Source organism: Leopardus geoffroyi, chromosome B1 (assembly GCF_018350155.1).
Source record: "Leopardus geoffroyi isolate Oge1 chromosome B1, O.geoffroyi_Oge1_pat1.0, whole genome shotgun sequence".
NCBI classification, from domain to species: Eukaryota; Metazoa; Chordata; class Mammalia; order Carnivora; family Felidae; genus Leopardus; species Leopardus geoffroyi.
Window position 1 is genome coordinate 44,956,511 of NC_059327.1, and position 14,507 is coordinate 44,971,017.

Below are 14,507 nucleotides of genomic sequence, written 5' to 3' on the forward strand. Positions count from 1 at the left end.
CAAGAATAAAGAGAGAATTCTGAAAGCAGCTAGGGATAAATGGGCCTCAACATACACAGGTAGACACATAAGGGTAGTAGCATACCTATCTACTGAAACTTGCCAGGCCAGAAAGGAATGGCAGGAAATCTTCAATGTGTTGAACAGGAAAAATATGCAGCCAAGAATCCTTTATCCAGCAAGTCTGTCATTCAGAATAGAAGGAGAGATAAAGGTTTTCCCAAACAAATAAAAACTGAAGGAATTCATCACCACTAAAAGATCCTAAGGGGGATTCTGTGAGTGAAATGTTGCAAGGACCACAAAGTACCAGAGACATCACTACAATCATGAAACCCACAGACATCACAATAACTCTAAACTCGTATCTTTCAATAATAACACTGAATGTAAATGGACTAAATGCTCCAACCAAAAGACAAAGGGTATCAGAATGGATAAAAAAATAAGACCCATCTATTTGCTGTCTTCAAGAGACCCATTTTAGACCTGAGGACACCTTCAGATTGAAAGTGAGGGGACGGAGAGCTAACTATCATGCTACCGGAAGTCAAAAGAAGGCTGGAGTAGCCATACTTATATCAGACAAACTAGACTTTAAATTAAAGGCTGTAACAAGACATGAAGAAGGACATTATATAATAATTACAGGGTCTATTCATCAGGAAGAGCTAACAATTATAAATGTCTATGCACCAAATTCGAAGCACCCAAATATATAAAATAATTAACCACAAACATAAGCAATCTTATTGGCAAGAATGTGGTAATTGCAGGGGACTTGAATACTCCACTTACAACAATGGACAGATCATCTAGATAGAAAATCAGTAAAGTAACAATGGCCCTGAATGATACACTGGACCAAATGGACCTGACAGATATATTTAGAACTCTACATCCTAAAGCAGCAGAATATACTTTTTCCCCAGTACACATGGAACATTCTCCAAGATAGATCACATACTGGGTCACAAAACAGCCCTAAATAAATATAAAAGAATTGAGATCATACCATACACACTTTCAGGTCACAATGCTATGAAACTTGAAATCAACCACAGGAAAAAGTCTGAAAAATCTCCAAAAGCATGGATGCTAAAGAACATCCTACTAAAGAACGAGTGGGACAACCAGGCAATTAGAGAAGAAATTTTAAAATATAGGGAAACACATGAAAATGAAAACACAACAATCCAAACCCTTTGGGATGCAGCAAAGGCAGTCCTAAGAGGAAATTATATTGCAATCCAGGCCTATCTCAAGAAACAAGAAAAATCCCCAATACAAAATGTAACAGCACACCTAAAGGAACTAGAGGCAGAACAGCAAAGACACTCAAAACCCAGCAGCAGAAGAAAAATAATAAAGATCAGAGCAGAAATAAACAATATAGAGTTCAAAAAAAAAAAAAGAGAACAGATCAATGAAAATAAGAGTTGGTTTTCTCAAAAAATAAAGTGATAAACCTTTAGCCAGGCTTCTCAAAAAAGAAAAGAGTGAGGACCCAAATAGGTAAAATCACAAATGAAAATGGATTTTTTACAACCAATCCCTCAGAAATACAAGCAATTAGCAGGGAATACTATGAAAAATTATATGCTGACAAACTAGACAACTTGGAAGAAATGGACAAATTCCTAAACACCCACACACTACCAAAACTCAAACGGGAAGAAATAGAAAATTTGAACAGACCCATAACTAGTGAATAAATGGAATTGGTTATCAAAAATCTCCCAACAAATAAGAGTCCTGGACCAGATGGCTTCCCCGGGGAATTCTACCAGACATTTAAAGCAGAGTTAATACCTATCCTTCTCAAGCTGTTCCAAAAAATAGAAATGGAAGGAAAACTTCCAGACTCATTCTATGAATCCAGCATTACTTTGATTCCCAAACCAGACACAGACCCAGCAAAAAAAGAGAACTATAGGCCAATATCCCTGATGATTATGGATGCAAAAATTCTCAGCAAGATACTAGCAAATCGAATTCAACAGCATATAAAAAGAATTATTCACCATGATCAAGTGGGATTCATTCCTGGGCTGCAGGGCTGGTTCAATATTCACAAATCAATCAATGTGATACATCACATTAATAAAAGAAAGGATAAAAACCACATGATCCTGTCAATAGATGCAGAAAGATAATGTGATAAAATACAGCATCCTTTCTTAATAAAAACTCTTGAGAAAATTGGGATAGAAGGAACATATTTAAACATCATAAAAACCATTTATGAGAAGCCCACAGCTAATATCATCCTCAATGGGGAAAAACTGGGAGCTTTCCCCCTGAGATCAGGAACACGACAGGGATGTCCACTTTCAGTTAGAGAAGGACAGATATCATGTTTTCACTCATATGTGGATCTTGAGAAACTGAACAGAAGACCATGGGGGAAGGGAAGGGGAAAAAATAGTTACAAACAGAGAGGGAGGGAGGCAAACCATAAGAGACTCTTAAGTACAGAGAACAAACTGAGGGTTGATGGAGGGAAAGTGGGTGATGGGCACTGGGTGTTGGGATGAGCACTGGGTGTTGTATGGAAGCCAATTTGACAACAAATTATATTAAAAAAATTCTTATAAATCAGCTAATTCCACTAAAGCTTATTTTAAAGCTTTGTTAGGTTAGGTTTAGAGTAGCCTTAACTCCAGGGTTAGCATATTTGTGTTTATTTGGTGTGACCTTTTTGGAATCTCTGCTGAGTACCCTGCGTGTTCAACAAAGTCTTGGCAGTCTGGTTGATTAGAACTTGAGCATATCTCAGCCTTTTTTGGGCTCTGGGGATTGTTAAGCTTGTGGCCTCACCTTAGTATCCAGCCAAAGACTCAAGGGAATCTCTTTTTCTGTGTAGCTCGCTCTTCTCTTGATGGTTTGCCCTGTAAATTCAAGTTACCTTTGCTTCCTCAACTTTGATTTCTGTCTCATCAACTCAGTGAGTCTACGGTTTTCTGCTATTATTTTTCTTCTCTTTAATGTAATCCAGAAGGTATCCTCTGTCAAAAGTTGGGGTGATTGTAGGCTCACCTTGTTTGTTTTTCTGTTTTACAATTTCAGGGTTTGTAATCCTGTGCTGCCTACTTTCAGATGTTTGAAATCAGTTTTAAATGCAATATTTCCAATTGTCTAGTTGTTTATTGTAGGTGGGCAAGTCCAACTCCAGTAATTCAATGCAGTTAGAAGCAGAAGTCAAGTGTTTAGAATTCTGAGACTAGATAGTAGAACCTGAGCCTATGAAGCGAGGAGCAGCCAGACACAAAGGCAGAAATGTGCAAGAGTTTTGTGTCATAGAAACCAAGGAAGGAAAGGAAAGCCTTTTAAGAAGAGAAGAGTTGTACAACTCTGTGGAATATTTTGAGGGGGTCAAATAAAATTTAGACTAAAAAGTAGCCTTGAATCCAGTAACTTGGAAACCACTGGTGGTTTTATAGAGATCTGTTTCCAAGGAACAGATTGGAAACTAGATGGTTCTGGAGGAAGGGAATGAGTGGTAGTTGAGTTTACTGGTTAGAGTAACACTAGTTTTTGCAACAAATAAAATCCAAAATTTCAGCACCTGGAACAGTGGTGTTTCTGGATGTCCCTGGCCATTGAGCAACTTTCTCTCATGATAGGATTCAAGGATTTAGTCTCATTTCTTTTTCTTTTTTTTTTTTTTTTTTGACAGCGTCATCCCCTAGTGGGACCTCATCATTGCAGCTGTCTGCATCTAACTGGTTATTAGGGGAAGCAGCACCGGGAAAGCTACTTCCTAAAACCTTTGCCTCGAAGTTATACCCAACTTTTGCTCCTTTTTCATTGGTAGAACTAATGACGTGGCCATACCTAGATGCAAGGAAGCCTGGAAATAGAGCCTGGGCCGCCACCATGCTCTATAATTAGAAGAGGGGTATGACATTTGTAGGGCAACAAGCCATCTCCGCCACGGTAGAGATAATGCTTTTGAGAAGTTTGCTTTGAGTGGCAGGAGAGCGTTTGGCTCAAAGCTGGATAGACGTGAGAGGTTAATCTGAAAGATTGGGGCATGTTTTCAAGCCACTGGGAGTGCTCCAAGTCAAGAGAGAGGTTAAACATACAAGAAAGGGAGAAACAGAATGAATATGAAAAAAAGGCAAGGTAGAAGAGTAGGATATGTAAAGCTCAAATACCAGGACTGGTCTCAGGGAGGGTGAACAGTGATTCTGTTGTATCGAAAGGGGAGGAGACTAGGGGAGAGGCATAGGCAGGTTTTATATTAGTTAATGTCAACACAGGGAGTTCCTCTCTGCTGGTGCCTATTTTTTTCTAGGAAATAGGAGGTAAATTAAGGAGGACGTGTGGGACATGGGAAGTTTGAGGTGAGTAAAGATTTAGAATTATTGCTGCCTTGCTCAGTCTTATTGTACAGTAGATGCTCTATAAATGTTTTTTGAGTATTGATGTATGCATTGCCTTTCCCAAGGTTTTTAGGGCACCATCTAGGGATTGTTATGAATAAACAAGGGCTCCTTCCTTCTGCCTCTGAGCAGGAACCAAAATCTTGCTGTGAATCTAGGTGCCATTGGCTGGAATGAATTATAAGGCAAGCCCATCTTTTTTTTTTTTTTTTTTTGGCCACACCTGGAGGAACTTGGTCACTGAATTCCTAAAGAATCTTGTTACATAAATTACTCCTCTGACCTGGAGCGCATGGAAATATTTTCACCTGCTGCCAACAGCTGCAAAGCCCCGGGTTTCAGGATGGAGGTGGGAGGCGGTGGGTTTTGAAGGGTGTTGAGCATCCAGTAGGCTGTCGAGTATCCAGTAGGCTGTCTGGCCTCCCTGAGCCACCCATAGAAGCCCTCGCCTTCCCCTCGCCTATCCTTTTCTGTTGCCTCCAGAGTAGAGAAAACCAGACCTCAGAGTTAACAGGCACCTGTTTCCTGCTGCATGTATTTAGGATTAGGTCATGAACCTGAAATGAATGAAATGAAAGGTGGGCGCTGTGCCAGAAAATACTGAATTTACAAAGCGAGCGTGCTTGTGTTCGAGCCCTCAGAAGATGGACTCTCCGCCCACCCTCCTCCCCACCACGGGTCCCCTCCCTCTCCACCTCCTGCGCCCTGTCGCCCACTCCTCCCAACCTCTTACTCTTTCTCCCCATTTGGCTTCCCTCCCCGTGCCCTCCACAGCCCCCATGTCTCTTCCGTTCCCCCTCTGACCCCGCAGAGCCTCGCGAGCTGGCGACCCTGCAGCCAAGGGCTCCCGCACCGCAGCCTTCCTGGAGCCTGCTGCTCCCTGTTATTTTCATTTCCCTGTAATTCGAGGGGACAGGTGAGATGTGCTTCAAAACACTGTAATCATATTTTAAATGGAAATGAAATGTGTGAATTAAATGTAAATTACAGTAGAATGGAAGGACAATCACTATTAGTTAAGGGCTGACACCTATTTTTGCAGACCTTTCCCAAACGCCACAACTTGTTTCCCCACATGTGTGATGAGAAGTTGTAATTATGTGGCAGCTGCTTCTGCAGTGGGGCTGATGCTGGTTACTGGATCATTTGTGCAAGGGGGTCTGGGTGCCGGGCCGCGGATGTATTTTAAATAGATATGGACTGCTGTTGGTACTATAAAATTACCCAGAAGAAATGATATTTTTATGCAAGGGCCGTGAAAAGAAACCTTTTTTTGTTGTTGTTTTGTTTTCCCCTTGGAAAGGTGAGGCGGTAATAGAAAGGGACACTTTTATATAGTCCATTTATTTACGGATTCTCCATTTGCTTTTATATTGGAAAAATATGTGCTGTGCCAATGGGTTGCAATTTGGCTCTCAATCTTGGCCTGCCTCCCTCCCACCTAGTGCAGAATGCCTTGGTGCTTCCTAGGGGAGCCCACGGTCCTCCTGTACGACCATTACTGGAGCATTTTTCAAGACAGGACCAGCCCTTTGCTATAATTCCTTGGATGATGAAGGTAATAATTTTATTATCTATCTACCCAAAGCCATGACAAACAGCAAAAAAGATTTAAAAAGAAAATCATTTAATCCCCATCAATCCAGTCTTTTGTTTTGCTTTATGTGGACACAATGACTGGTTGACTGAGTGTGTTTTAAAACTTTCTGAGCCGTTTCTGTGGTGTGTTGCAGAACTTTCAGAGGTAAGGGCCGATCTGGATGAAATAGATAAAGTTAGAAGCAGCAAGGGGCGATCAGTAAATGCATTAAAAAGGGATCTATTTACATGTTCATTGTTGATTCTAACTCCTGTTTGCCTCAAGTAAATTCCTCGTTCTCCGTGGGAGCAGTCAGCAGATAATATATGGTGAATAATCACGTGTGTCACTGAAATTTACCAATCTTGCATTTTTGGGGCAACAGAGATGCAAGCTCAGTCAATATTTAGTTCTTACGGACACTGGTGATTAAGGTGTAACGTCTGGCTTGAGATTAGCAAAGGGTCCATCTTGAAGATTCTCTGGAATCTGGCCAATCCCCACCTCTGCCCCTGGCCTCTTCCTCCATGGTCCTCTCGTAGGCCACCGCCAAGGGCTCCAGAACAGCCCAGCACCATGCTCCACCTCGCTGCCTGAGCTCACATTGTAAATGCAGCTCTGACCGTGTCACTGGCTGCCCTGGTGAGAACCCTCAGGGGCCTTGGTGAGACAGAGTCAGGGGTCCGCGATGTAGCCACACATGTAGTCAAGTGTCCCTGATGTAGCTCCCAATACTCCAGGCCCTTTCCCTCTGCTTCCAACCAATTCTTCTTTGAAGGTCTGCTCCCAAGTTCTCTGCCTGGTAATCCCACTTACCCTTTAAAGTTTCTCTTAGAATTCTCCTTGGGGGAAAAGCTTTCCCAAAGCTCCTGAAGACCAAACCAAGTGCTTTGGTGGCTATGTCCAGGCATGCTATGCTCACCACACTGAATTATTACTGACTTTATACACACCTACCCCTAGATTAACACCCAAATAAATGCCTGGCACAGCTTGACAGTAAACCTTTTGGGTGGTGGCTGCTTCTCTTTGCAAAGTTGAGAGGCTAAAATAAATAAACTTGACTATAGGCCAATGTTTGAATTCCTCGACGGTTTCTTCTCTTGCTGACATTATCCACCTTCATTTTATTTTATTTATTTATTTTTTTTATTATTATTTTTTTTTAAATTTTTTTTTTTCTTCAACGTTTATTTATTTTTGGGACAGAGAGAGACAGAGCATGAACGGGGGAGGGGCAGAGAGAGAGGGAGACACAGAATCCGAAACAGGCTCCAGGCTCTGAGCCATCAGCCCAGAGCCCGACGCGGGGCTTGAACTCACGGACCGCGAGATCGTGACCTGGCTGAAGTCGGACGCTTAACCGACTGCGCCACCCAGGCGCCCCTCCACCTTCATTTTAAAATAAAACATAAAACGGCTGCATACAACAAAATGTAAACCACATCAAGTGTCTTCCTTTTGATTGCATTATGTCTACCATCACCTTGTTTATGTTCGTGTGGAAATAAAATTAGTTGGCGGCATGTGTTCTAAATGCAAATCCGATCACGGCACTTGCTCCTCTGTCTTCTGGCTTGGTGATACAAAGGGTGGTTGGGATGAGCAAAAAGGTCAAAAGGGAATTTATAGATATTTTATAATATCTATATTATATTTTATAATATCTTATTTTACTATATTTTATAATATATATAGAGATGTAAATATTTCATTATATTTTATAATATATAAATATGTAAATATCTTATCATATTTTGTAATATATATAAACATATAAATATTTTATATTTTATAATATATTGTATAATATCTATATTATAGATGTAGATATTTATAGATATTTTATATCTATTTATTTGCTAGTGTCTTTTGTTTTATTTAGTTTTTATTATTATTTTTATTTTAGAGACAGTGAGAGTGACAGGAGGAGAGAGGGACAGAGGTAGAGAGAATCTTAAGCAGGCTTCATGTTCAGCACGGAGCCCAATGTGGGGCTTGATCCCACAACGCTGAATCATGACCTGAGCCAAAATGAAGAGTTGGATGCTCATCCGACTGAGCCACCCAGGCGCCCCTATGCTGTGATTTATAAAAAGAAATACATATTTGATGTTCGTTCTGTTTCTGGCACAGAGCTCCTAAAGCCCTTAGAATCTGTCTTTTGTTATGATGATGAGGTGACATCTAGACTGCACCTAAGGATGGGGTGTGGTTGCCAGGATAGTCAACTTGGTGATTAGAGGGCTGCAACTTTCAGTACTACCCTTGAATTTCTGGGAGGAGTAAGGGGCTGGAGATTGAGTTCTATCATCAGTTCCATCACCAATGACTTAACCGATTGTGCCTATGTAATGAAGCCTTCGTAAGAACCCAAAGGACAGGGTTCAGAGAACTTCCGGGTTGGTGAACACATAGAGGTGCTGGGAGAGGGCACACCTAGAGAAGGCATGAAGATCTGCTCCCTTCCCTCATACCTCGTCCTATGCCTCTCTTCCATCTGGCAGTTCCTGAGTTATATCCTTTTATAATACACTGGTAATCTAGTAACTAAAATATTTCTCTGAGTTCTGTGAGCCACTCTAACAAATTAATCAAACCCAAGGAGGCCATCATTGGAACCTCCAATCTATAGCCATTGGATCAAAAGCACAGGTGACAACCTGGACTTGTGAGTGGCATCTGAAGTGGGGAGATGGGCAGTCTTATAGGACGAAACCCTTTCCTATGGGATCTGACACCATGTCTAGGTAGATAGTGTCAGAATTGAGTTGGATTGTAGGACACTCAACTGGTGTCACAGAATTGCTTGGTGGTGAAGAACCCCATGCATTGGGCTGGTGATGAGAATCATCACATAGTGAAAAGGAAAGAGTAGATGTTTCTGGAGACCTCTTCAAGCCCACTTCTGTTCTATAAAATAGAGAAGGCATTAGTATTCCCACCATAAAAATGAAGAAACGTATTCAGAGGGCTGATACCAATCAGAGAAACGGAGGCAAAGAGAAATTAGGTGGTATGTTCAGAGTAAGAGTTAGTAACAGAGTTAGCCAGAAGCCCCAGAGCTGATGAGGTTCCCTGCAGTACCCTGGAGTTCTCGTAGGCTATGGCATGCCTAACAGGTATCAAAGAAGCAAAGTTGTTTGGGGCCCAACAGATTTGGTGAGTATTCTAGAAGAACAATTATTCCTATGCAATTTATTATTAAGAAGCCTGGATGTTTCCTCAGATGATAGTAATTCTGATTGAGATCTACCTGGGGTACCAGGATGAAGTGTGGTGGGGGTGAGAATAGCCCTTGCTTCTGACCGCACCCATGCCATAATGCCCATGTCAATCTCTGCACCACACATCAGAAAGTGAGTTGCCAAATGTCCTTCTGACCTGCACTAGAAGTTAAGAAGTTTCAACCAACCCCCGCCCCCCCCCCCCAGGAAAACTCAGCCACCAGATCAGCCTCTTTCTATTAATATATCTAGACAGCCTCTACAAACCTGGGATTTATGCTGGTAACCTGGGTCTCGGGAGGGCCTAGCTCAATTTGTGCAGAAATTCCACCAACGGTGGAGAGTTGATTTAGTGTCAGAAAAGGGTGTTTGAAACAAGTGCGTTTTCCTTTACGAGTCTTTTAACATCAGGAGAGAAATACAGCTGATTGCAATTGATTTGTATACGTGGCTCTTTGTGTGAAGTGTCACAGCATGTTTTATAGGAAGAGGGAAACAAAGGAGAAGGGAGAGAAATCGCTCTCCTAGAAGATGCAGGACAGAGCGCAAGGAAGCACATCTTACAGAACACTGTTTGGCCCTCCCGGTGACAGGCATGGATCCCTGCTCCGTCACTTACTTGCTGTGTGACCCTGGCAAGTCGCTTAAGGTCTCAAAGCCCTGGTTTCAACATCCGTGAAAGGGGAATAACAATAGTTCCTACCCCATAGGCTGTGGGGAAGGTGAAATCGGCTGGTGCAGCTAAAGGGAGAAGGGTAGTGCTTGCAATAAATGATAGCAAAAAGAAAAAGCACTTGCGGGCCTGGGCTGCTGTATACTCACCAAGTCAAGGCTTTCAGGAAGTCTTTCAGAAGTCAGTGGTTAAAGTCGCACTCACTCCTCTGGGACTGAATCTTCAAAAGTTGTGAACAGGCTTTCTGCCTCTTTCTCATGCCTCCCAACCCCAGTGGCTTTGTTCTCCTCCACTTCCTCTGCCTCCCTAAAAGCTACTTCCAGGAAAGGGCTTTATAAGAGCCCATTGTACTGAATGGACCATTCAGTTTAATGACCATTTAGAGTGTGTCACATATAGGAGAACACCGGAGCCCTTTATGGTTTAAGAAACACTCTCATGATGGCCCCTGGGTGGCTCAGTCGGTTAAGCATCTGACTCTTGATTTTGGCTCAGGTCATGATCTCATGGTTTGTGAGTTTCGAGCTTCGTGCTGACAGTGTGGAGCCTGCTTGGGATTCTCTCTCTCTCCTTTTCTCTTTGCCCCTCACCCGCTTGCTCTCTCTCATAAATAAACTAACAAAACAAAACAAAACCCACTCTCATGCACACGACCTCATTTAATCATCTCAGCAATTCTATGAGATATACAGGTGTCCCCTGACATACTATGATTTGATTCACCTTGAGGAGGGTGTGAAAGCCAACACATTTATTAGAAACCAGACTTCAAATTTTGAGTTTTGGTCTTTTCCCTGGCTAGCCATCAGGCAGGATGATTCTTTCTGGTGATGCTGGGTGGGGCAGGGAGCCGCAGCCCCTAGTCAGCCATGTGATCACAAGGGTGGACTGACATCTATTCTGTTTCTCGCTTTCGGTACAGTGTTCAATCAATTACAGGAGATGTTCAACACTTTATTATAAACTAGGCTTTGTGTTAGGGGGGTTTGCTAAACTGTAGGCTAATGTCAGTGTACGGAGTATATTTAAAGTTGGCTAGGCTAAGCCCTGATGTTCAGTAGGTTAGGTGTATTAAATGTATTTCCCACTTCTGATATTTTCAACTTATTATGGGTTTATGGGGACATAACTCAATTGTCAGTCAAAGAAGATCCATATAAGACAGGTGGTATTTATCCTATTGTAAAATGAAATATAGGCAGAGAAGAGTAACTTTTCAAAATTCATGTTTTTGTTCCTATATATAGTTTTAGGTATACATAAATGACTGACTAAAATTGCACAATTAAATAAAGTAAGGATTTATGACTTGGTTTTGTTTTTCTGACTGAATTTTAGTATATTTTAAAAGAAAGAACATTAAAGCAAATTTGTCAACAAATCAGGGAGTGGGAGTACTTTGTGGGCTAGGAGTCTTTTCCAATTCTTTGCTGTAACATTGTACAGAAGCCTAGAAGTCTATGGGAAGGCCCAACTCTGCCCAAGGTATATAATATCAAAAGTTTTGACTTTCTCTTGGCCTTAAGCTTTCTTAATGTGTCTGTATATTCCTTCACTATCTTCTCCACTAACATGCCTGTTTTAGTTATCTACTGCTGTGTAACAAGTTACCCCCCAATGTAGCAACTTAAAAAAAAAACATATTTATTATCTAATAGTTTCTGTGGGTCAGGAATCCAGGCACCACTTAGTTGAGCCCTCTGCTTCTTGGTCTCTCAGAAGGCTGCAGTCAAGGTGTTGGCTGGGACTGTGGTCATCTTGAAGCTCAAAGTGGGAGTGGATTTACTTCCAAACTCATCAACGGTTGTTGGCAGAACTCAGTTCCTCAGTGGCTGTTGGCTGGGGTTGCCCTCAGTTCCTTCTTATATGAGTTTCCCCACAGGGCAGCTCATCCAAGTGAGAGAGAAAGAGAATGAACAAGATGGAACTCACAGCCTTTGTGAGGTTAATCTCTGAGGTGACATGCCATCACTTTTGCCGTACTCTATTCACTGGAAGTGAGTCATTAGGTCCAGTCCATACTCAAGAGAGTTTACAAGGGCCCACATACCAGGAGGTAGAGCTCGTCGGGTCATTCTAGAAGTCTGCCGAACCACAATGCCTTTGTAGGGACTGGAGCCAGCCCTCAGGACCAGAAACAAGCTCTAACAGCTTCCTTCTCTTATTTCCACTTTGAAATCAGTAGTATCTCCTCAACCTTTGTGGGAGCAGTTGTGAGGGTATCCTCTTGAGCCAAGCCCCTAGGCAACTGACTTGATAGTGAAGCAAACTGAATTCAACCTAAGCAACTCATAACCAGTACCCGAAGCTGGGCTGTAATGAATGAGAACGAGCGTGCTTCAAGGTTGGGCAAGTCTTTTGATTCTTTGTTCTTTCCCTCACTCAAGTGGTTATGATGATATGTGAACCTAGAGGACAAACTTTCCCAAAACAGGGATAGAGAATCTCTTGTTTTGGCGGTACTGCCTCCTGCAAAGGTAGGGTGGGGTCAGAATCCGGGAGCATGGATGCCGTTGCCAGCTCCCAGTCCCCAGGCGGCGGTGTCTGAGAACAGAGGAGGTATGCCCTGGCTCGGCCGGTACGTCTGTCAAGGCAGCTCCAGGCTGCCTTGAAACAGAAGCCTGTTGTTTCCCAGGAATGTCAGGTCCCATGTGCGCAGAACCATGCCATTGCTTTGGCAAGTTCGTTTTATTTTCATTCATTTAATTGCCTCTCTCAGCTGTTTGTTTTATGAGGAGTTAGTTTCATTAGTCTACTAAGCCCACGTGCTAGCTCCGTGCGCTCAAACGTTGCGTGGACGTTGAGTTTTTCCCCAATGTACCGGGTCTTACAGAGAACATATATGACCCTAGCGTTGCCCTCTCGAAGTTGAGGCCTGGCATGGATTGCCTGGCATGGGGCCAGGAAGTTCATTAAGTCTTCATCTGAGTTGGTGTAACTTTCTTATGTAAAAGCCACTGACGGCTCCCTGTTTGCAGGAAATGCCAAGCTTGTTGGCGTGAATACAGGCCCTTCACACCCTGGCCCGAATCTGCCTCCCCACAGGCCTGTCCAGCTGCTTGTCTGGATCTCCTGTCCACACAACAGCTAGAATCCTAGCCTGCTTTCACGCTGTTTCTTTATTCATGCATTTCCCTCACTGTGGGATGAAGGCCCTCCCTCTCTGACCCCCTCTGCCCATCTCTGCGTGGCAATCTCCTCCTCATCTTCCAAGGCCCCGCTCAAACACCAGCTCTGCTTTGTAACTTTTCGGACCTCCTCCTTTACTTTGGGTTAGAACTCGCGGGTCGATAGCAGCTGCCATCAGCACCCCACCCATTTCCCCTTGGCATTTACCATGTTTTGACACACCAGCCTGACTTCCCACTGCCAGCACCCGCAACTCTTTTTCTGGGGGCTTCCTTTGTCTGCCCACCCTGCCCAGGTGCAGGGTGGGTTGGAAATGTTGGGAGTTATGTCCCCAGAGCAGCCCACCCCCAATAACTGATGGGACTCGGTAGACAAACACCCCGGCTCCCTCACCCTTTGGGCAGGGCATTCCCGAGGCATTTCTCTACAGCAGCCCCTGGGGTCTTCCATGGAGCGAAGCTCCATTTGCCCACAGAAGCAACTGGTTGATAACACATCCCTTCATCCCTTCTCGGTTCCTTCCCCTTCCTTTCTCATTCCCCCCCTTCCCTATCACTGTTCACCCCCCGCCCCCACCCCAACGGCCAATAACGTCTTTGTACTTGAATGTTTGCTTCAGGGTCTGCTTCTGGGGATCCCAACTAATACAGAGCCCTTCATTTGTGTTTGGGCTCTGTCTACACATTTGTTACAGCCCATATTACAATGTATTGTGTGTTGCCATGGTGTCCTGTGTCCACCGTGACCTCCTTGAGGACAAGATCTCTGCCTTGTCCCTCTCCGCATTCCCCACACTGAGTGCAGTGTCGGGCCCACAAGCAGTGCTCAGACTTTTGTAGAGTTGATTGATTCTCTTATGCTCATTTTCCTGTTTTTTTTTTTTTTTTTAAATTTAATTTTTCTGTTTTCATAGCTGATGGAGTTTAGATCCTGTTTTTGAGCCAGAGGATGAAGTGGTCAGCCAGACCATCTCAGCATCACTGTGGGCCCAGCCTCTCTTGTGGCCCTTTGTGTCAAGAAGTTTGCCCAGAGGGTTATGTAGCCAGGTGACAGAGCAGCCCTATGCTGGCCACTCTTTGACAGACTGCGAGATTGCATTTTGCATTTTGTGTGGTTGCACTGGTCTTAATTTGGTACAGACAGCATCTGTTCTCATTTCTTTTACCCGGACTCTGTTGTTCCAAATGAGAAATCGGGACGAGTGTAAATGAGATATTGGGAATAAAATCCCATGCTGCAAAGTGCTGAAGTCCCAGGGAAAGGAAGAAATATCTGCTGTGCTATCCTGGGATCACCTTAGATGCCTGCTGAGGTATACTCAAATACACTCCCTGGCCAAGTTTGGGACTTGGGGCAGAATTTCTCACCCCACCTGAGTGAAGAGTGGGAGGGCTGGGGAATGACACATTGGAAGGTTGAGTAAGATTCTCAGAAGAAAGTCTTTACTACAATGTTGTTGTTGTTGTTATTATTATTATTATTATTATTATTATTATTATTATTCTGTGATG